The sequence below is a fragment of the Aquila chrysaetos genome, chromosome 11, assembly GCF_900496995.4.
Source record: "Aquila chrysaetos chrysaetos chromosome 11, bAquChr1.4, whole genome shotgun sequence".
Taxonomy (NCBI): domain Eukaryota; kingdom Metazoa; phylum Chordata; class Aves; order Accipitriformes; family Accipitridae; genus Aquila; species Aquila chrysaetos.
In genome coordinates, this window is record NC_044014.1 from 17,626,682 (window position 1) to 17,651,434 (window position 24,753).

The 24,753-nt window shown below is 38.3% G+C and overlaps 1 protein-coding gene across 2 annotated transcripts in view; it reads right to left on the bottom strand.

The window, feature by feature from the left end:
- LOC115348565 (heparan sulfate glucosamine 3-O-sulfotransferase 1-like) overlaps positions 1-20,010 on the bottom strand; it is a 58,281-nt gene extending 38,271 nt beyond the window's left edge. The window contains exons 1-2 of one of the 2 annotated variants that reach the window (XM_030031456.2): positions 19,622-20,010; positions 18,996-19,373 (exon numbers count right to left, since the gene is read on the bottom strand). The gene's annotated coding sequence lies outside the window, so the exon portion shown is untranslated. The remainder of the gene's footprint in view (positions 1-18,995; positions 19,374-19,621) is intronic. The other variant, XM_030031455.2, reaches the window with a different exon arrangement.
- Between the last annotated feature and the right edge of the window lie 4,743 nt (positions 20,011-24,753).

Sequence of the window (24,753 nt, forward strand, 5' to 3'; positions counted from 1 at the left end):
GATGAATTGCCTCCAGTACCTTTTTGGTATCAGAACCACAAAAAAGGAAGCCAATCTTCTAAGTGAGACAGAGTACTTAAACATCTATAATGTTACTATTAACAACAAAGGAGCTTGCCTACAAGGAGGTCATCACAACAGTGGAGCCAGGCTCTTCATAGCGTTGCATGGTGGGAGGACACAAGACAACAGATGTAAGCTGAAACATGAGAGATTCTGACTGCATATAAGGAAAAGTCTTTTTACAATGAGGACAGTCAGACATTGGAACAGGTTGCCCCAAGAGGTAGTACAGTCTCTATCCTCAGACATTTTCAAGACCAGACTGGGAAAACCCTGAGTACCCTGGCCTGACTTCAACACTGACCCTGTTTTGAGCAGAGGGCTGGACCAAGATAACCTCCTGAGGTCTCTTCCAACCTGAATTATTGTACGAGCCTATAATCTATGACAGAAGTATTCACAATTTATTTTTAAGGAACTGAATAAGATCTGAGCTAGCTCTACTGCTATTAAACCAAAAAAAATCCAACCAGAACACCCAGTATCTATGTTATGGAAATACACACAATATGACCACAACACACTCCTGTAAGAACTGTATGGGAATAGGAAAAAGGGTCTTACAGTAGAGGTAAGTAAGATAAATAGATGTTAAATGCTAATTCTGTAATAAGTTCCAAGTGCCCACACATACAGTAAGAGTCAAAATGGTACAGGAAACAACATTTTTAGTAGATGCACATTGTTATCTTGCACATTACCTATGCTGTAGATTACAGACTTTAATATTTTTAAGCCAGCCTAGATAAAAGATCATATTACCCACAGCTTCAAAATTATCTATGTTTATAGAACAACATAAAAAAACAAACATCCCATTCTGGAAGAATTAATCTCTTCCCAGTTTCAACATGACTAAGATTTTTTTTTTTTTTGACAACATAGTTCTTGTTACTGAGCAGTTGTGTAACAAGTCATATGCAAGAGGCACATTCAGTCCTTTCCCATCCAATACCTAGGCTGGCTTCTCTGACATTTCAATGGAAGCAGGTGCAAGTCTTTCAAAAGTGAGTTAGAGTGCACTCTGCAGATTTAATAACTGCTTCCCCAATGGACTAAAGTGCTCCTGGTGCTCTAAAAAAATAAATGAGAAAACTGAAGTTCTCTAGAGATCCCTTGGGACAATTACTCAGATCAGAGATGGAATGCTTCAAAGCATGATGAACTTGTTTTTACCATTCTTATCTTGATTATTTCAGCAGGAAAAGAGTTGGTTCTTGCTAAAAGTGGGATCAGCTCGACTACAGCTGACCTAAACAGCTACATAAAATTACAGTGTTCTCAAGGTTTCTTCTGATTAAGGAAAGAAACAGATGATAGAACTTGGTGTCTGATGCAATCTTGCTTATTTACAGAGAGTGTTTAAGTTCCACTTTTCTTAGCATGACAAATCACAAGTAGGCAATTGTTTTCTCTTCCTTACTACTCATCTTCATCTACCATTCCATCTAAAGAGCTCTCACAAAGCAGTGTCTGAATTCACACTTTTCGTTTACGCCAAGTCATTTATGCAAGGTCATGAGCATTTGGCTCATTTTCACCTTTGTGTCATTTCCTCATTTCTCCTAAGAATTATTCAGCAAAACCCCTCAGCAAAACCCCTCAGCTACATCTACTGTTACTTTACTGAGTGACATACCTTTGGTTTTGTGCTTCTTAAATGAAAGGCAGTGGCTCACCAGCCTCAGTTAGCATTGTTACAAATAGAGTTTAAATTAGTCTGTCATCCTACCTAAGTGTGAAAAATAGTGACCCCATGCTTCTTCAGGGAAGAATTCAAACAGTATACACCCTTAAATACTAAAGTGCTTTTACTATTTTCCTGATTGTCCACTTATGCAGCTACTCTCAACTACTGTGATTGTAGTACCCAAGAATTGCACTAAATTACTGGATCCGTTTCTGCTTTTTACTCTAAAGGTGCAAGCAACGAAAACTATAACCACTCTTCTGTGACACTTCTGTTATATGGAATTGTTCCTTTGTTAGCTTTCCAAAGAGATAATTTTTTCCTTCAGTGGGAGCCTACTCTTACTGTCAACAAATTCAAACAAAACATACAATAAAGGAATAGGGGTCCTTTCTAGAGAGACAAGAACTAGCTAATACAATCCTGTGCTGTGCTATGCTAATACTCTACTCTCACATTAATCTTTCTGACAAATAGAGAGGAAAGACAGCATATACACCAAGATGATATATAAAAACCTAAAAAACCAAAGGTTTCAATTTAAGACTTAGAATGTCAGGGTGACGTTTAGGGTGTGCAGTCTGTCTTCCATGAAAAAAACATTCACCATTGTTGTCACCAAGAAAAAAACAAAAAGAGGGGGAGGGATAAAAGGGAAATGGCTATTTTATTTAAAAGCAAATAGCAAGAATTTCAAGCTGAACAGATGTTACTTCCTTATACTAGCCTCAGAAATGACTGAACACAGAATTCATTTAAGATGACCACAAATGAAGAGCAGGGAAAAAGATGAGCATCTGCCACAGCCACCCCCCCCCCCCCCCCCCACTTTCTAATGTGAAAGAACTGACTATGGGGGGCACGCAAGATTAACTTCACAAAGTTAATTTTGGGTGTCTCGGATTTTATAATGCCAGAGTTAAAATTGCTCCTTTGCACCATGGACATTTTACAATTTCTTTTTTTCACCCTACACTATCCTCAAAGTAAGACAGTCAGGGTAGGCAGACAGCATATATTTAAACTAGAATTTGACCAAGGTTCTGGGACTAAAACCTTGGCTTAAGGCTCTGTCCTTCCTCCTGACTTCTAACACTGGTTCAACATCAGCACTATAGCATTATCACATTCTTACAGCATCTATGTTTTTCTCCAGGAATTGGCTATCACTGCTAGAGACTGTTAATTTCTAACCTCAGCTATCTGTCGACACATGGCTGCAGATGGATTTCAGACACCAATTATATGGATGATAAAACACTAGCTTTCCACAACAAGACTCTACAGTTGAGCCCTTCCACACACAGCTGCTGGCCAACTGTTGATTATTCACTGCAGAAAGCTCAGCTTTTTCACTGACAGCAAATCTGAGCCCCATCTTTTTGATTCACGAATAATATCAAGCCCAGTAGATGCAAAACAGACTCTCAGTTCTTGTGTTTTGGGCGCCAAATACGGAATCTGGTGAAGGGCAAAGGCGGCCATACTTAGAAATGGAGTGCAATGTACAATCACTTTTTGGTCTGTAAGAAAGAGAGGCGGGCAGGAAAATGGATGCTACTGGGCTCTGTAGGCAAAGACAGTCTTCTTTTATATTGGTGTCATATGGAGAAACTGGATTACCACATAATAACAAGTCCAATGAGCACAGTCTATGAGAGTAGGATAGAACCTAATTCATCACTGGATTAATCCCAGACATTTCTCTTACCTAGACTCCATTAAAACATGGACATCTATCTTTCCACCCTATTGTTCAACATGTTTCATACTTTTTGCTCCCCCCAGAAAGAACAGTACATCAAATTTTTTATTGTATTCCATTTACTCTCTACTATTCTCTTCAAAATACCAGTTTCACATGCAGCAGGGTAAGTCTGCTATTTGGCAAGAAGGTACAACAGTATTTTTAACCTGTCTGCATTTTCACTGGGAGATAATGTGAATCTATGACGAGCACACAAAGTAACTATTCTCAGACAAATGCACACAGATAGGATCTGAGGTCACATCAATATAAGAAAACTCAGGAATATTAAACCAAATGAAATGCAAAATATATTGATCCATGTGTACACATATTTCTTAAGAAATAAAATGGCCATTCAGTGAATACACTGAATGGAGACAAGGAAGAAGTGTTATGTACCTATTGACTTAATATGATTTAAATAAAAATGTTTAGTTCAGTTTAACTTTGAATGCTCCCATGTATATACGAGTTAACAAACTTCTATGACTTCAACTTATTTATGCATATAACTCTCACTTTTCTTTTTCCCCAGCTACAGTACAGCTGTACTGAAACAGTGCTTTATACAGCAGGTATTCTTCTAACAGGTCCTTCTATCCCTCTGCTGATCAGCACACTCCAAGATTTTTCCATTCAGTAGATACCCTCCATTTTAATCTTGCCCCAGAGTAATATTACATATCTGCATTTAACTACATCTGACAGTCATTTGCCTGAATACTTTTAACTAATCTAAGTTCTTTTGTACAAAATGTGACTGTATTGTTTCTCCCAATTTAGCATAATTTGCAAAGTAGGAAGCTTTTCTTTCAATACCACAATCCAAATATCACCTAAAAGTAATTAACAGTTTTCCCTATGCCAGCTCCCTAAAACATTCTTAAACTGAAAAAAATACATTTCAATATATCGCCTTTCTTCTGCTGAGGTCCTTTTCAAAATTTGATATGCCATGGGCTTTTTTTAAAAAAATGTTTGTCTCACTTAACTATTAATTGAATATACGGAATGTACTCCAATATTAAACAAACACCACTCTCAAAAGTACACAATGCAAGCTCAACTTAAGCAACTGTAACTTCACCCACATACAGCTCTATGGATTTCAGCAGAACTAATGTTATGTCTGCAAGTACTCGTGTTAAGGTATCTGGTGAAATCTGACAAAAACCACTGTGTTTCAATTACTAATGTAAAGAAGGTCTATTACCTGACTTTGGTGAAAAACAAGAGGAAAAACATCATTAAAGTAATTTATTCTGTTTACTTATAAGCAAGTCTATGAAAAAGCATTGTGAACATATATTAAAGTACATTAATATATAGGACTAGATTCTTTAAGCATGAAGTCAGAATTTGAAAAATTGACTCCTTTAAAATCAATGTAACTTTCAGAAACATTAAATATCAGTTCTCCATAAATAGTTTTTTTTTAAATATATCATTTGGTAGAACAAAACTGAGAGCATCCAAAATTACTAGCCAGTTCTGAGACTGTGCTGGTAGTAGCACTATTGGACATTCAAATCTGTTCTTTACTTCACTCAAGTGTACTCTACTAAATAGATAGCTTTGTTGCCATCTAAATACTTTCCAGGTCTTTTCCCCAAATAGCACGTTACAGCAAATCAGGTGATTTCCAGCTCTTGCATTGCAACCCCATTTGTCCAAGGAACTTAAGTAACCAGACACCACACAGCCTTCTTTCTCTCTTGGATGCTTTTGGCATACATTAGCACAGCTCTCCTAGCTTCTTGGGTAATGCCAATGACACCATTCTTCTCCAACTGCCACAGGAGGCATTCAGGAGACAATGGGAAACCAAGAACAATTGTATTGCCTGGAGGGATCTGAACATAAACCTTCCACTATACCTGCCCATCCATTTTCAGATGCTGGAGGAACATCAGGGAAACAAGGTCCATTCCTCACTTATTTTGGGAAAATATTTCACTTTGCAGGCATTAACTAACTAACCCAAGATCAAAGGTGAAATTGTCTCTGAGGCAACTGCCCTTAAAGACAGCAAGATCTGTGGTGCAGTCCACTTCTTCAGGGGAGGGATATGGGCACTATGGCTGTATTCTCCATCTCGTTAATATTTAAAATAATAAGTTTCAGCGTAAAGGTCCAAATCCAACATTCGACCACAAAACATTCTATGAACTAACTGCGTGGATACTCTCCCAGCAGGTAGAAGATGTGGATTCAAAAGCACATAGGAGACAATCCAGGTTTCAAATCTTGAATGAGTCCTGTGCTTGCATATGCTGTGCTACTAAATTATATACCACTGTCATAGCCAGTAGCTACTGCACAGAAGTGAATGATAATATACTGAACATAGTTTCAGAAAAAAATGAACTACAGGCATCTATATCTTTTGGCACCCAGTTACTTCCAAAATTGTTTACTTTAAGATGTGACAAAAATGTCCCAAATTCAAAGTTCATTTACATCTAAAGCTGGTCAGCCAAAGATTTGTTCACCAGGAAATACCATGCTATACTCTACAGTTTCTCAACATTAAATGAAAAAAAAAAAAATTTTACCCAGTGCAACGTATAAGCAAATTGTGGCAAGACAAAGCCCTGATTCTACCTAATTTACTGCAATACAAATACCAGGTGAGCACCCAAACCACTGAATTATTGATTTTGTCAAAATACAGGTGAACAGGCAGAGTTTTGACAAAGTGGTGTCATCTACTGAGAAACATTTCAGAAGAAATTTCCATCCCAAGCAGCACTAATCAAAACCTGCAATTCAACAGGGTTTGAGGTTTCATTTCAGAACTCATAAAACCAGATCTGGGAGACTTGAAGATGGTGAAGAATGACAAGCAGAGAGCAAAAACAGAACTGGAAAGCAAGTGTGAGGAAAATAAAATTTAAAAAAATTAAAACAAAAAACCCACCAAGGCCCCCCGCCAAACCCACAAAAAACCCCAGAGAAGCCAGAAAAATAAAGCAGAAATATGCATCAAGGAAACCACAAAGGACTTAAAATCTGAAAAAATAGACTGTATAAAAAGAAGTCTGCACTAGATATTGATTACACTTAACAACAAACAACAGGAAACAGGCAAATGAACAAGAAATCAGAACTCATAAGAAACGTAAAAACTGTAACTAAAATGTGACTAAATTACACTGAATGTTCCTCCCTCTTCAGCACAGAATAAAGCATCTTCTAAAAAAAAGACCTGCATTATATATTAAAGTGAGGAAGAAAAACCTTATCATTAGCAAAGAAGTGGGTGGGACCTTCTGCTGTACCTGTCTGAATAATGCTGAATGGGCCTTAGAAAGGATTGTCTAGTTATTTGGGGGGAAAAACACTTATAGCCCTTCCCATCTCACTCAGACTTCCTAAACTTATTCCCTTGACATAAAATAAAAGGGTACCAATTCATAAAATTTCAAATAGGCAAAATGTTTTCCTTATGACCTTACAAATTAGATTGCAATATTCAATATTCACTTTTCAGAGCCACCCCACATTAAACAGCTAAGTATTAAAGCTAAGTATTAAAGCTAAGTAGGTATTTACTCAGCATCAAAATTAGAGTAAGTTAGACATTAAGAGGTCAAGATGGAGGTATTTTATACTTGGATACTTAGCTAACTGGAAGGTAGAATTTGTGTTCTGAGGAATTCTGAAGCTTCAGTAGTAGAAGAAATTATTCCACTTCTTAAGAAGCAAAATTTCTTAGATAATTTGGAGAAGGGGAAAGCAGTTTTCCCCAAGCTCTTTGTTAAAAGAAAAAAGAGATTTTCCATCAAGTTAGGTGAAACAAACTCCCCTAGCTATACACATTTCCTGCTGCCAGCATGGTAAGCGTTGCCTTACAACTGGGATTCCTGGGACCTGTAGTTCCCTTAAAGTCAGTTAGGAGTAGGAAAGACAGTAATTCTATTAGACAGAATTAATACTTTCTCAGGAAATAGTAAGCTGAAGTAGTGTGTCAATAGATACATTCCCTCCAAAAGTTTCTGACCAACCCTACACTGACACCTAAGATTCCTTCATGCCTCATGTAAGTACATTTTTAAGTGGTAAAAACAAGCTCAGCTAAATTACACACTGCAGTAGGTTTAAACCACTGTACATGAGGCATACTATTCAGTGAAGACCCATATGGAACATCTCTCATTCAGTACGTACAAAACCAAAACTTAATTCTAAGTCTTACCCAAAGCTTCGTATATAACAACTCACTGCATATGCTTTGGTTGCTCCATCTGTTTAAAAAAATAAGATTATAATAAGATTGTAAAAATAAACATTGTTATAATCTTATTATCCTCATTAAAATCTAGAAATGAAAAATTATAAAGTATCGGGCTATTATTAACTGTACACAATGAACACATTTCATGGGACCAGGACCAACAGCACATGACTGCACAATCAGAGACTGGGTCAAAATACTAATGCACATATAATAAGCTATATGCAGCGACAATTGGTATTTTTTGATTCATAATTTTTAAAAATTACTCAGCAATCCTAAAATTCTTCTTTCTCTGAACCTTTTTACCAAGGAATCTTTTATAGATAAATGCAAAATCACCTCCATCAAAACAAGTACTTGCAATTTAAGACCTAGACAGTTATTTCCTTCCTCACATATATATACACAAATGATTATTTCCATTTAATAAATGAGAATACCTTAGGATCACAAAAGAAAATTAGAAACAGCAGAGCAGCCCATATTTCTTTATCTACAGTATAAAGTAATGATCAGCTTGTACAGGAGTAACATGTTAAAACATGTATAGTACTATCCTATAATTGGCCAAACAGTTAATTACCTTAATCAGTATATATGATACTATTTGATTTTTTTTTAATGGAAATTTTACACTCTGAATATTAGAGTTTTTGCAGAAACAAAACAAAATGCTTTAACAGCATTTCCTTCCAGTGCAAGCTAGCACAAATTTAAGTATCTCCCAGCGGGCAATATAGAGCTATGTTCGATGCCTGTGTATTTGTATTGGCTTCCATTTGATTAAAGGAAACTGCTTCATTATAGAAGCAAAGTAGAGCAACTCCTTGGAGTATTAAAGCACAATATTCTGTGCATATGACCACACAAGGATTAAAAAGAAAAGAGACATAATGCTCTTTTCTGAATACCTGATTACCTGCCTTTGAAGAACGACTCTTTAGTGAAGATTTATATTATTTCCATTTTCTAAAACACCATATGTAACTATCATAACAGTCCTCTTTTCAAGATGAATTTAGTTTTGAAATTCCTGTTTTCTATCACTGCCACTATTTATGTTATCAGGATACAGGAGAAAGTACAAGCATAAAAAGCCAGCCATCAAGTATTTAAATAAATGTCTTAAACTTCCATACTTTTGCTGAGGGGAGATTAAAAAAAGGGTGAAAACAACAAAAACATTCAGCACTCTAACCTGCTAAAGAGGCCTAATCTCTCAGGATTTTTTGCGGTGTACAGGCATGGATGTTACTTTAGGATCCAGAAACTTGGAGCTAACATAAGAATGCAGTAGAGTATGAAAATAACAAGCCTTTTCTTTTTCTTCATTCTCCAGTGCACATGTCAGATTTTGAATTTAGAAAACCCTAGAAGCACAAAAAAGTCTACGCACTGTAAGGATATTTCATTAGTCTACTACAGGAGGGGAGGAAAAAATATCACGGCCAGAAAATCAGTGATGCACAGATTACCAAAACTACTGGAAGACTCAACATTTAATAGGATAGAAATCAAAGCTGTAAAATTAAGTTCTGTACATTAAGTAAACAGATTTTAAAAACCCCAACAAAATACCATCTAACTAAACTGAGCTATTTATTTACAGAATAAACTAAAGGTAGCATGTGTTACAAAGGAAGCAGAGTCGGATCTTTCCGAGACTGACGGAACCTAATGTTTGGGGATTAGGTCTAAAAGATGTCCAACTGTTGCAACCTAGAAAAAAAAATCTTAAGTGCTTATTTTCATACTGCATCTTAGGAATCTATCACTAGAAAGTGTCCAAGTTGACAACTGCAAATGATTTTCCATCTTAAAACTTGACAGTACTTTCCTTCATAAATGGTACAATGGGAAACATGGTGGTGTGGGAATTAATGTGAGGCAAGTCTGGAAGATACTTGAGAATCTGGCTGTTATAAGACATGAACTTTTTTATCCTGAGAATTATCTACGTTTCCTTCATATACGACAAGGTCACAAGATACAATATTTCATTACAATATCTGTGTAAGGCTTATTTTAAAGAATTAGTTTATCTAGAAACAATAAATAACAAATTCTGAAGTTCCAGTCAAAATTTAATTTTTTGTATTTTGTGTTACAAACTGTTGTTTGCAAGGCTTGACCACCTTTAATTTAATGCTTCCTGTATAAAATGCACAGAACAGCTTAGTTGAGTAATATGGCATTTTTATGGCTATGATTTGAACTAGTTAAGCCACAGAAATAGATGACAGCTACTTTCTTTTTAATCTTACTGTTGAAGTAAAGCTGTAAACCTTTTCCTTCCAGAAATAATCCTCAAACTGATTGCTGTCAACTGATTGCTGGAGGGAAAGTCTGTCAACCAAGGAGGGTGGAGACAGGAAAGACAAGCTCCCCCTTTCCATGTGTAACCACCTTTCCACAAAAATGGAAGCTAAACCTGACATAATCTTTGTAAATTAAAGATCTGTTCTGTATGAACCTTTAAAAAATTGTTCTGTATAATAGCCAACACATTAATTCAGGAAAAACTACATCTGACTAGACTCCATTATCAGAGACATGGTGTTATTCAAGTGTTCAGAATGAAACCCTGTATTTTTGTTCCTTAAAAATGAAAGTGTATCTTCTAGGAGCTGATTTTGGATACTGAGGGATATAGTCTGCCCTTTACACACTTCAAACAAATGTATATCAATATTCAAACTCCTATCAGATTTCTAGGTCTAAAATATATTGGCCCTATACTGTTCATTTGTGGAAGATCACCTACCTGCTTCAGAGGGTGCAATGATCATCATTAATATCTATAAAGAGTTTTGTACCTAGTAAGCACTATATAAATGCTAAGTTATGACAAGGACAGAAGTAGCCCAGTTTCTCTCCAACCAGAAACGAAAAAATTAAGCTCGGTATTTGGATTACTTTATTCACTCATGTCTCTACTAACTGATATTTTGCCATTTATCAACACAATCTATCTCCCTATTACCTTGCTTCAATTTTTTTTCAGATATCCACTAAGATCCCATTGTAAATAAATACAATCTTAGAACACATTTTGTACAGTTGATCCCTGCAAAAAAGGAAAGTCTTCTGTTTACAGTTTATACAAAGTTTAATTAGGCATCTTTTTTTCCCTTTAAACAAAAAGGTAAGACTTTACTTGCAGAGGCTTAAATGTAATACACAAAATGGTTGGTTAGCACTGTGAAGAATCATAGTAGGGAAAAATATTAAATAATTTTCTCCATTGTTCTGCAGGTAATGTGTAACATTTTACCTAATAACTGTATCTGCATCTTTTATAGCACCAGTTGAAAAGGATTTGCTTTGCCTTTCCAAGTTAAACAGGTGTACAGTGTTAACAGGAAATTTTAGACAACAACAAAAAGAAGAAACCCCAATTATTTTTCTGAAATTCAGATGATGAGCGTACACATTTATATTGATTTTGGAAATAAAGGCTAGAGCTGCATACTTGCACAGGTGGCCATTAGCACTTTTTTGATTCCTACCTGTTCACTGCAGCTTAGATGCCCAGAGCCATTTCTCTCCAAATTCTGGAGGCACCCTGAGATGCCGCAGCATCACACAGAGAAGTAAAATTCTTCCATTTTTCTAATGGAGTTCCTACAGGATGTGAATTCAGAATCAAACTGCAAAGACTAGATTGCTTCTCAAAATCAGTGTCAAGGAATTAGTTGAAAGTATAGTTAGCTCATCACTGTGTCCCTAGGACACTGTACCTTCATTTCAAGGAGAAAAAAGAGAATCAGCAGTTTCAGTATTTTAAGTACTACCTTTTGCAGTATTCTGTAAATGGAAAGCTTTCATTTTGATGAAAAGGTTCCTTCTCCTCATTCTTCTATGCACACACACACAAAGAAAACACAGCTTTTTAGCTAAAAGCAAATGCACCAGTGACTTGATAAGCCAACAGAAAACTCCTTCTGTTCAAGCAATATTGAATATTTTCCTGAGACAAAGCTTGACGCTAGACCAAGCTTAAACAGAGGACTGAGTATCACCCTGGAAATCTTAAGCTTTGCTTACAATGAGGGCAGTCCAGTATCTCTTCTGTTTGCTGCTGCTGGCAAAGGAAGTGAGTGTGGCATAGCAAGAGCAAATGTGGAATACAGATGCAATTTTTCTCAAGCTTTTTTCGCCATCTGAAGCAAGCATGTATTTAAAAGCCCTTGCATTTTTCTAACATAAGTTGCACAATAGCTTCAGCTGAATGAAAGGCCATTCAGGCTTCATGAACTTCAGCCATAGCCTGATTAATTCACCCCCATTTCATAATCAATTTCAAGACATTTCAAAATTTTCATAACTGTATCAAGCCCAGAGGGTCCTTCTCCCTTAAAAATGAGGAGGTGAAATAAATTTAATGCAAAAAAATGCAGTGTCTGCATGACATATAAAATAATACTATCTTTCCTGTGTCAAACATGGTATGAGTAATTCACGCTCATACACTAAAACATAGACAAAAGGACAACTGTCAATTAGTGTGTGTGTACACAGATGTGCCACTGCTATTAAATCAGAACAAAGAAGGATGGTGAAAAGACATTTTTATCTGTTAATTATCCTGGCCACACTGCAGTAGTAATCTACATTATTACTGATGAAGTATGGAAGCGAGGTGAAATGAAAACTGGTGGAACTGCTGGGCTCAGAGGATTGTGATCAGTGCCACAAAACTCAGCTGGAGTTACTAATTCAGTTACTAACTCAGTTAGTAACTGGGCCAGTTACTAATGGTGTACCCCAAGGGTTGATACTGGGGCCAATGCTGTTTAACATTTTCATTAATGACATAAATAATGGGATTAAGCACACCCTCAGCAAGTTGGCAGACCATACGAAATTGGGAGTAGTTGTCCTGCCATTCAGAGGGACCTCAACAGGCTGGAGAAATGAAGTTCAGCAAAAGGAAATGCACATTCCTCACCCAGAGAAGAATAACCCCGTGCACTAGTAGAAGGCTAGGGACCCACCAGATGTAAAGCAACTGGGCAGAAAAGGATGTGGGAGGTCCTGGTGGACAAGAAGTTGAACATGAGCCAGCGAAGTGCCCTTGCGGCAATGAAGGCCAACACCCTCCTGAGCTGCATTAGGAAAAGCACTGCCAGCAGCCTGAGAGAGGTGATCCTTCCCCTCAGCACCAGTAAGGTCACATCTGGAGTACTGTGTCCAGTTCTGGGCTCCCCAGTACAAGAAGGACATGGACACACTGGTGTGCATCCATTAAAAGGCCACAGAGACAATAAGGAGATTGGAATATCTGTCATATGAAGAGAGGCTGGGACTCTCTAGCCTGGAGAAGGCTCAGGAGGGATCTAATCAGTATGTATAAGAAGACACAGACAGACTCTTCTCAGTACCATCCAGTGAAAGGAAAAGAGGTAGAAGGTGTAAACAAAAATACAAGAAATTCCATTTGAACACAAGAAAAAACATTTTTCATATGAGGGTTGTCTAACACTTAAACAGCTTGCCTAATGAGCCTGTAAAGTATCCATCCCTGAAGATACTCAAAACCCAACTGGAGATAGCTATTGGCAACATGCTCTAGGTGACCCTGTTTTGAGCAGGCGGATTGGACCAGATGATCTCCAGAGATCCCCTCTACCTTCTCCAGTTCTGTGATTCTGTGGCTATATATCCATGTGATCTTTTGTGTAAGCAGCTGCATTACATATATAAAGGCAAACTACTGCTATTTAGCATGATAATGGTAACATCCTATCCTGAATTTTCAATGTATCACTTATATGACATACTCTGCTTTCTTATCTACAATTAAAAATTTTAAGTATGAAGTAAGTGTAATACTACACCATCATATTTCCATGGAAATCTTGTTACACTTTGGGGATTAAGCAAAATCAACACTAGTGAAAGGTTTAAAAAAAAGGTTGCAATGTCAAAAAGCAATAAAAGTAAGATTAATGCAAAATACTATTTATAGGTTAAAAAAGGAAACATTTTAAAAATACAGTTGTTTCAAAACCACACTTTAACTTAATTAATGAAATGTACCCATATTCTTATTCCAGGTCAAGTTATTCAAGCCAATGCAGCACATATGTCCCATTAGTAGCTTTTCCACTTACTTCATATTTCAGTTAGAAACATCTATTTTATTAATACAAAGGGCTTACCTTTCTTCTCTAGGCTTAAAAACTTCCTAATCTATTTGTTAGTTTAGCCAAAGGGGCTTAACTGATTTTTTTTCCCTATAGAAATTTCTTCAATATTTGAACAGAATAGATTCTTACATTAATAATTGGAAACTTCTAAATATGCCTAAAAGGGTAATGGCTTTTTGTGGCTACAGACAGAGGTGCAGTCCTGCAGCAACATTAGCAAGAGATTCTGGTCAATTCCACAGTTTCCATTCAAAACTTTGTATGCAGCAGGAAGACTGATAAAGCTCTGGTAACTGTCACTTGTTTCACAGATACCAGTAGAAATAAGGACTGGATTGAAAATAGGAACCCGCTTTAACAGACAAGAAAAGTCTACAAAAAATAGACAGACAACCCAGCAAAAAACAGAATCCTGGAGAGATTCTTCACTTTTGAGGTCAAGGAAACTTGGACATACAACTGAGAAAAGGGTTTCAAGGTCCTTTCAAAAGCAAGACATAATTTTCTTCTGTGGAGCCACATGAACTAGCTGTCTTCCCAAAGTGATATCTAGGGAATTAGAATATCTTTATATAATTTCAACAGATTTACTGATCACAAACATAGGTCAGTCTGTTATTTAACAGAATAACCTAAGTAAATTTGAATTATACAGTCACAATTACTACTTTCCACTTCTATAGTACATTTTCAGTAGTAATTCAATGACTTAATTTTCAAGTGTTGCCCATGTCATGAAAATCCCACTATATTCCACCTCTCTCCTGTTTTTTTGTTAAGTCTCAAGAGAACACCATCTGAGTAGCTGAACAGAATGGACAGTAATTGTAAGGGGGGAATGGGTAAAGAAAGAAGCAATAGGGACACAAAGCTGACCTTGGAAATTAAACCAAGTATTAAAAAAAAAAGTGTTTGGATCAGTCCCCTGATCTCAATCACAATGGCTTTTGAGCTATTAAATTATGCTTCCTCCCTGGATTATTAATTGATTGCCCACAGGGCAGGGAATTTACACAGGACCTAGTATCATCAGCAGAAATCTGTAGGGTACTACTCCTTTTGAACAGTAAGTAGCAAAAAAAAGCTAGATCAAAGTGGAGAGTAAATTGGAGAGTAGCAAACGTGGTGCTTAGGTGTAAGAAGAAAGCAGCAAGTGACCTAGGCAATTGTTATCCTGACTTCAATGTATGAAAAGTTGGGGTTTTCTTTTTTTCAATTACAAGGTAATTAACAATATGGAGGACAATTAAAAAAAAATCAGGATAATTTCAACATAACTTTGAAAAGATATGTTAGTCTGGAGCAAGTAAGTTAACTATGAAAAGCAAATATTAAGGCAAAGGAAATCCAGACTCCAATCTCGCCAGATTTCAGTAAAGAATTTGATATGGTTTCACCCAGCAATTATTTACTGAGTTGGAAAAGATAGGGTGTAACACAAAAATGAAGTGAATATAAAACTGACTAACAGTGACATATTGAATGGACTTATTTAAAATCTTTCTTCAGACTCACCTTATTTCCTGTCTATGAATCTGAAAAAAAATAGAAGTGTTTTGATAAAAACTGGTTACAGGAAGCACTCTTGATCCAGGGCAGGCTCTCGCTAACTTACAGAATAAATTGGAGAACCATTGGGACAGGCGTATCAGAAATGGGAAAACATTTAGCAACTCTTCAAAGCCACATGATTACAAATAGCAGAATTTCTGTGTAATGTCTTATCATTTGAGAGCAACAGGAAAAGAGAAATCATACACCTATGTCTAGTTTACTGCAAGAAGATTAAGCCAACCTGGCATACCTGTAAATCAAACTCGATCTTCACCAACATCTGATAAGGTATTTTCAGTAGACCAAGTGGAGCATTAGCACTATTATTCAGGAATTTGAGGAAACACTTCAGGTACAAGGTATTTGATGCAGGGGAGGTATGTTCAGAATTCAGGACAATCAAGTTACTAGGCTCTGTCTCTTCCTATTTATTCTGTTTTATGAGACAGACTAAAAGGTGCTTGCTCTGCTTGTTTGATCCTAGCACACAAAAGCTGAGGAAGGCACATGATCAATGTTTATAATTTACTGAGGGCTACACACCAAGGAAAGAGTTGGTTTTAAATAACAATATTGAGATACTAAAAATCAGGAATCAAAGCATATATTTAGGCTGGAAGTTCAAAGAAAGTCAGTAAGCATTAGGAGAGAGATTTTGAAACATCTTTCCAGAAAGAGCAACAGGGCAAAGTACTTAACCGGCTTTAAGGTAGACTGTGGTGACTTTATGGCTGAGATTAGATAAGATTGTTGCCTAACTCAGAAAGGCCTTTTCTTCAGCCCTGAATTACTACGATGAAGAACTGCTCCCTATTCTGCTCTCCCTCTTCCCAGTCTTTTTGTTCCCTCTATTCCCACTAAAGTTCAACTGGGGCTATGAGAGGACTACATGCAATTTTTTATCTTTAAGAGAAAACAGTCTTAAGACTTAAACCCCTACCCCTCTAGCTTACATATTTTTATAGAATGTTGCACCAAAGCAGATGACTAGAAGCTCTCCTTGCGATCAAAAGATTTAATCAGCAACTAAACAGAGCAGTGCATTGCGAACATACTGAAATTATATTACCTCTTTAGGTCTTCATTAAATATTTGTCCTCCTTGCCAGTTTAATGGATTCCTGCTTACTATAACCAGCCAAAAAAGAAATTTGATTGTACTCTGCGCACACATGCCTCAAATGCTGGCCCTATCCTTTCTACATTGATGTTGCTGTCCAAAAACTTCACATAAGCTTCTGTTAGGACATACAGCTACCCGCGCCCCTTGTAACATACTACTTTTTATGTTAATCATTGAACAACCCATTCAAAAGTTTTCTTATGGCAGTGTGTAGTTAAAAAACAGCTACAGAAAATAGAGAGGGCATATTCACATGACTACAGGTATGGACCAATTGCCACATAGTTATTTGTATAGCATTAAGAGAACATTAAGCAATGTTGCAGACAGCTAACTCTTCTCCATTCAGCTCCTTTCAAAGCTATGTCCATCAAGAAACATGCAGCACTATGGTTTCGTGATACAAAAAGCATGCTCAACCTGTTGCAGATGTTGAAAAGGTAGGTGGGTCTGTCATTCATTGAAGTCACCAACCCCATAATCCATTGTATCAAACACAGTCAAGTCATTACTGTATGCACAATAAAGTCAGGTGACTGTAAACACATTTCCCTACATCCTTCTGGCTGACAAATGATTTTTTGATTTTAGATTAGAAAAGAAGCAAATGCTTTTCCAATGTAACTTGATCCACACTTTGGCAGCCAAACATAAATTTCATTTAAAAATGTAGACTGGAGTGAAACTTAAGCAATGACAGAAATTGTTCAAACCCCTAATTTTTCAGAACTTCTATGTTGTCCATGTATGATCTACGTAGCCAAAGCACTGGCCAGAACAATGCTGGTTACACAGAAGAAGTATTTCTATTACAGTGCTATCTCAGACCAATAACTGTCCACCACTTAATATACTTTGGCCACTTTGGGGACTGTTGTTCCTGATAGCATTTCCAGTTAGAGATAGAAGAATCAGAGAAGAAAACAAATTGCTATCCTGTCCAAGTTCAAAGATAAAGCTAACAAAGTCCACCTTTATTGACTGTCATTTCACCTCTACCATCTCTTTTTCTGTGATAAACCAAATCCTCAACAGAATCTCTTTTAATTGGTTTGTTATAGACTAAACCAAGGCTTTCACCTTAAATGTCATAAACTGCTGTATATGTGAGTATGACTTAGTTCAACAATGACATGCAGTCTTGGATTTGACAGAAAGACTCCATTTCAAAATTTTTCTTCCCCTCTGACTAGTCTCCTTTCAAATTTTTGTCTTTTTATTTCTGGCTTGTGCTTATTTTTGGCTCCCTGATTTTGTTGCTGTAGAACAGTGATACGAAAACTACTGCATATATGCTTGGTTTCAAAGTAAGCATATTGAGTGGTTAGCCTAGCTTGTATGTTCTTGCTTACCTCATAGATTTCTGGGTTATTATGAGTTTATTTTACTAGTATAGCCCTCTATTGCCACACACATACACACAGTTTTACAATAAGCTCACAACTTATGAAACTTGCAAATCACATGTGCTGTTGAAGAACACAAGCTCCTTAAATCCCTCATTCTGATGACATGGCTTAATGCGATGTACAGTCTCCATCTATAACACACAACATCTTTTTAATCAGAAGGCAGTATTTTTACATAATTGGAACAAAAGAACTTAATAATATTTGCCACTTAATAATATTATCAAAAATATGTTAGGCTACTAAAGCAATTAACCCCAATCTCAATTAGTTCTATCTGAAATGACAAAACCTCGTCTAGTTTTGCCAGCAACAAAACTAATCAGATATATGAAAATTCACTGATGTCATAAAACTAAAGTATTAATAACTTCCACAATATGAAACCACGACCTTATGAGCCTAAAACCCCCATTTCCTAATTTATGGAGAAATACCTGCCACAGGAATAAATAGCCCTAAACACAAACATCTTACTGAAGAGTAGTTCTCCCCCGTTTAGCTCATTTAACAGGCAAGTGTCAAGAACTATTACAGTACTGTCTTAGGAGGAGTAAGCTAAATTCTTGGAAGTAGCTTATCACATTTTAAAAGTTTTTTTCAAAGGATGGAAATAATCAAAGCAGACATCACACAGATTTTAGTTGCCGCAGTTGAGAAAGTCAACCTTTTCAGTGGAAGTTGTGGTCTCCCTAGTCCAAGTTTCCTCCATTCTATATCTCAGAAAATATGGTTTTGCACAGACTAAAACTGAAAGTAAAATTCAACAGCCTGGTTATTCTCAATCCTTCCGTGTGTAGCAAAAATAAGAGGACATACGTGATTCTGAAGCATCATCCTTATACTGTCAACCACTTCCAACTCTGCAAGAGATTTCAGGCTATAATGTGTAAATCATTACTACATGCTCTAATGGTACTTTCTATTTAATCAGGAGAGAAGAAAAACCCCCTCTAGAATTACAATAAATAACTACAGTTTAGTTTTAAATGAAATGATGTAGTTTATATCTGACCTGAGTTTCAGTCTTTTCCTAGTGGGAAATATAAATTCAGCATTTGGATACATAATCCTACAGCTCTCAGAAGCCGACTCCACCGCGAACACTTTACATGATTTATAGCTCTCCTCCAGATTCAGATGACAAGTCTCGGCGGAGCAGGTGCAACGGGGTATTTTTTCCTTCCTTCAGAGATCATTCCCTCGTATGTAAATTAATTAGCAAGTCTTCATCACTCTCGCGTAAGCGGGGAAGATGAAGCTAATGGATTATCAGCGTTTAATTTCTCACACGGAGCGGGTGACCCGGCAGCCCGGCGGAGGGAGTGGGCTCGCTGTTGTTACTGCTGAAGCCACAACGTTTTTGACAGCGTCAGCGGCGATGAAAGTGAGCCTGGCTCCCGCGGAGTTATGCCAAGAGAGCAATTTTTAAACCACGGGCAGAATTTGGGGGGGAACCTCCGCGACGAGAGGCGAACACCCCCGCCCCGCCGCCCCCGCCAACACGCGCATTTCTCCCCCCCCCCCTCCCGGCAAGTTAAAGCTGCCCTGCCAGCGCCGCCGTGCCCCCTCCACACCCGCCAGCCCTGCCCTCTTCCCTGACTGCCGGGGAAACGGGGAGCGAGTCCCGACTCCCTTTACCTCCTCCGGAGCCATGGAGAGCGGTGCGGCCGGGGCCTCGGCTCCGCGCGGCTGGCGGCGGCGGCTCCCCGCCGGAGCGGAGCGGAGCGGAGGGGCCGGCGCTCTCCTCACTCCCTCACCCCGCCGCGCTACGCCTCGAGCCGGTGGCACAGCCCGCTCCACATAAATGCATTAACAGCAGCCACATCATGATTAATTCATCAGTCCCAGTGACCAGAGGAGGAGGCACGCGGAGGGGAGCGGGGGCTGGGGAGAGGCAGAGTGCACGGGAGCGTCCCTTCGCCCGGAGTTCACCCCCGCCACACACACACCTTCCCCCACCGGCGCAGGGCTCCGCCAGAGCGGAGGGAGGAGAGGAGAGGGGAGGGGAGGCTGCGCCGAGCGCCCGGCTCGCCGCGGCTGCCCGTGCCCTGCCAGGTCTGAGGGAGAGGGAGGGGGACTCCTCAGGGCAGGTGACCGGGCGATCTCTAACCCCCTCCCGCGCCGCCGGCACCCCTGGCAGCCCGGCCGGCGCGAGCCGCCCCCACGCGCCGCCCGCGCGGGGAACCGTTAGGGCTTCAACGGGCGCGACACGCGCGGCCTCAGCCCGCTGGCGGAGCGACCTCGCCCCGAGACCCGGGCGGGCAGCGGTCGGGGAAGGGTGAAGTAACCGTGGGAAGTTGCGAAGGCTCCACGCCGCGAAGGGGCTTTCTAGTCGCCGCTCAGCTGAGCGCCGGGGGGGATTCCCCGGTTCAGCGGGGAACAGGCCGCGGTCGGGAGGTGCACCCCTCGGCTCGTCTTCTCGCTGCCAGCGGCCCGCCAGGTGCCTTGGCCGTGAAGGAGGGCCGCAGGGCCCCGAGCTGCCTGCCGCCAAGCACGGAGGGGATGAGCCGGGCAGTGCAGGAATCCCTGCCGGCAGAAAGGCCACTGAGCATCCATGTGGCCGTCACCACATTAGCAGGACAGGGCTCATTTGCACAAAAGTAGCCAACCCCTCGCCAGCCTCGGTAAAAATGACTGTTCGGCCGCTTGCCAGTTGCTAGAGCCAGGTTTCTCCATGCAGCAGACCACTGGTGGGTACGTGAGCTTGCTTTGGTCTGCTGAAGCAGCAACGCCGACTCTTTCCCCAGTCCTCCAGCGCCGATCTTGGCACGGGGCTTTACTGGCCTCTCTTCTGAGGGGCAGTGCTGATTTCTTCAAGTACCATTTGTTTAAACTTGTGGTATGCTGGACTTGGAGTTTCTTCACAGCAGGGGTAAGGAACCACTCAGATTTTAAGGGTTGCAGAACAGCTGTTAAAGGCAGGAGCTCCTTTGCATTTCTCTGCCTTTATTTTCCACTCCAAATATAGGTAGAAGTCCTGCAAGTCCACCATCCCCCTCCAATACTTACTACCAGATGTACTTAGTCTGCAACACCAAGCAAGAGACACTTGCTCTTCTAGCCACCTTTTCTTCTTAGTCAGGTAGCTCCCTTATCGGGTGATGAAATTTGTGTAGAACAGATGATTTATCACCTATTTATTACCTCCTCACCTCATCTATAAAACCAGGTTTGCGTACCTGGTAGCATCATCATGCTTCAAGGAACTGTAGTTGAATAGGATATTATAAAGGTTTAACAATTCTTTATTGATTGTGTGCCAGGAGCAAAAATTTCTCCTGTCACCTCTTGTGGATTTTAGATTAGCAAGGAATTTTGAACCTGACACAGCTATATATAGAGATTCCCAAGTTTCAAACAGAATTCATAAGCTTTACATAGAGAGATCCCCCAAATTGTCACAAACTGTTAGTTAGATAGTCATAGGCAATGAGGATTAAAGCTGTGTAAGGAGGAAGAAGAAAATGAAATGAAAAGGTAGAGTGCTTTTGTGGGAAAATTTCATTTACATGACACTTGATTGTTATTTTTCCTTTCGCATTATGCTGTAGATTTTGCGTTACTTGTATACAAAAGAGTAATTACTTGCAAATCCACAGCAGAGGTTGCATTGTGGTTTGCACTTATAGCAGGACTAAAGTCTCTCTATTTAATACTTGAATGCTTGCATTTAGACTACACATTTGGCACAATTACACTTGAGAATTACAGCTGAATTTTCTTTTTTAAATAATATTTGCCTTCTGCAGAGAAAAATCTTGTCATCTTTTTCAAAATTTTCACATTTTCTTCACATTTGTGAATTCTGACGTTTCCCATGTATATTGCAAGCCATTCTTACTGTAAGATAAGAATACAGGTAAAGACAATTTTAAGCTTTTAAAATACAGCATATGACATCATCCCATTATTTGTCACAGCCCAATTGAATTTGACAGAGATATGTCAGAGAGCTGTTTCTGATTTTAAAACTGTGTGTCCTGGATTAATATTCTCATGAAATGAAGTTTTTTCATTCTGGTGTCTGTTTTTCAGGCGGATTTCATTTTCTTCATTGTTTTCTGACTGATTCTGGCTATATCCACCATATTACTTCATTGCACTTAGTACTGGTCTTCCAACACAATCACATAACATTAGTCGGAACTGTTCTATCTAGTTTTTATTGAGAAAAATATCAGTTTGTCAGAATCAAAAATTTCAGATGAGTACATCAGTTTTAGCAGTAAAAAGTAAAAAAATGTGGCACTTGAGCAAAACTTGTGAATCACCAATCAAAACTCTTTGCTTTTCAGCAGACTACCTTATCTAATATCTTCTGTAATCCAGTGGTTCATCTTAAAACCAGTTTGTTTCACTGTTCCTACTGAAGGCAGTGCCTGAACATCACTCTTCTGATTAGAAATTGTCTCAGTTGTTTCTCTTTCAATAATGTTCTTAAGTGTCAGTTTCTTCTGTTCACCATTTGATGTATTAATCAAAAACAACAGTCAGTTTTTATTTAATTGAACCAGATCCCTTTTTAATCTCTTTTCATAAAACAAGTTCTGTATTTCCCCGATAACATCTATGACCTAGTTTGAATTAGCGTGTCTTAAACACTGATGGACAGAGTTCTATGGCATTCTAGTAAACTCTTACTAGTAATGTGCATAATAGCATTAAGTCTCTCCATCTCCATTTAAACACTGATAAAGCTGGCATTGGCCTTACTTTCTTTCATGACTTTCCTATGTTGATAGGTTATAGTTTGTCCTGTTCTCAGTACAAACAACAAATTTTTCTCATGCTGTACAACTTTTGCCTCTCAAACTACCAGATTATACCAAAAGTTTTTCTTAGGCTCTAGTGTGTAATCTGGAATTTTGTTACCCTGTAACATAACACCATTTCTTGGCTCCAATATCATGTGTGTGCTGTTGACAAGTTGGGAATCAACAGTAAATTTCATATTTTCTTTTTTTCTAAGATTACTAGTGAAATTATTAAGAGATACTGAAATAAGATGACTGATTCTTAAAGAATCTAGCAAATTCCATGTTATGCATTGATCTCTTTTCAACATAAGCCCTCTTCCTTTTGCATGTCCTTACCCGCTTCACAATTTGTTTACTAGTTTTCATCTCTTCCATTTAAATAGTTGCCCATATATAGATGCCTGCTTCCAGGTGGCTAGCATTAAACTCTGGAAAAAGCAAAGCTGTTAAATGAGATGGTGGATGAGGTGTCATATGGTTTTGAGAGAAGGATAAAGGTACCGTATAATTAAAAGCATAGAGGAGAAAAACATGTACGGCTAGCCTGGTGAAAGTCCAGTCTATCTGCTGTGCTAGATTTCCTACTTACAAATGGCCTAGGACTATGCCTTAAAGAAAAATCACCATGGCTAGAGAGGGGGGAGAAAGGACCTATTTTCAGTGGTTTTCACTTGTTTCTTCTATTTTTGGAAATTCTTCAGATTCCTTATCACAGAACTTAATTGCATGGGCAATTTCATTCATGAGTCATCTCAGTGACTTTTGTAGAGCTATGTACCTATAAAAATATTCAAAATTTCAAACCCTGGATATCTTACATTGTTTTTATTTATTGAAGTACAACTTTATGTTTCTATTAAATGATTAACATCCTTGCTGATGCCTTAGTGGTATTAAAAGATGGATGGATTTATTACATATGGATGCATAGTTCTACTGCAACATCTGAATTTATATGGACACAGATTCATTGGAAATATTTCAAGTAATATGTGTGTTCATATTGTGGATCACTTCAAGTTTCAGTGCTGTCACATCTAAACATTTAGTCTTGGTGCATCTCTGTCAAAGACTGGATGAAATCTTGATCACAGAAAAATCAAAGAAATTCTGCTAGTTCCTTTGTCAGGGCCAGGATTTCATTCACTGAATTTTCTCTGAGGGTTCACTGTATTTGACATGAAATTCCTAATTACAGTAGCTTATATAAAATATAAACATGGAAGTTTTCTATATTTTTTTCCCTAGAAAATGAATTGTATTTAAGGAAAAATATTTTATGATAGGATCAATCCTGATTTAGTAAAACTAAAAGCAGATGATAGTAGTACAGCTATGTGAAATATCCCTGGCCTGAAGGCCATATGACATTTTCTTGATTCAAGGCTTAATACTCAAAGTTTGGTCACAGTTATTCATCCACTAAGGTTCATGAAGTTGGTCTGATTTACAACTAATTCTGGCCACTACACAGCAACTGTGGTTTCAGTTGAATTGTGATTGAGTATTTGTTTCAGTCTGAAGCACAGACTAAAACTCAAGGCATAAAGGGTGTCTTTTGCCTTAATTTTCAATTAATTTTTAAGTGAATTAAACATCTGACAAATAACAGGGCAGATCTACCTTTCTGTACTCAAGTCACTAGAGTTCATTAAGAGGGAATTTGACTAAACATTTCCTCATTCTCCAAAGACCTTTTCTTTGCAGCTTTATAACAAAGTGAGATTATCTAGACAAATGTGGATTTCAATCTGCATAAAACTTACAGGAACTTTATCATATGAAACCTCAGGGCTTGACATAAGTGGCATCTGGTATTCAATACAGTACCAACCTTTGAAATACTCCAGAGAAGTGCATCTTCTTTCATGTTTGTTTAGTAATTGACTATTGTAATTCCTGACATCTTAATTATTATTAAATTACTTTTTCTCACTGAAGCCATAAAGACTGTTAGAAAACCTTATTAATAGTAAAGCAACAGACACAAGTTACTGAGAGGACATCAATGGT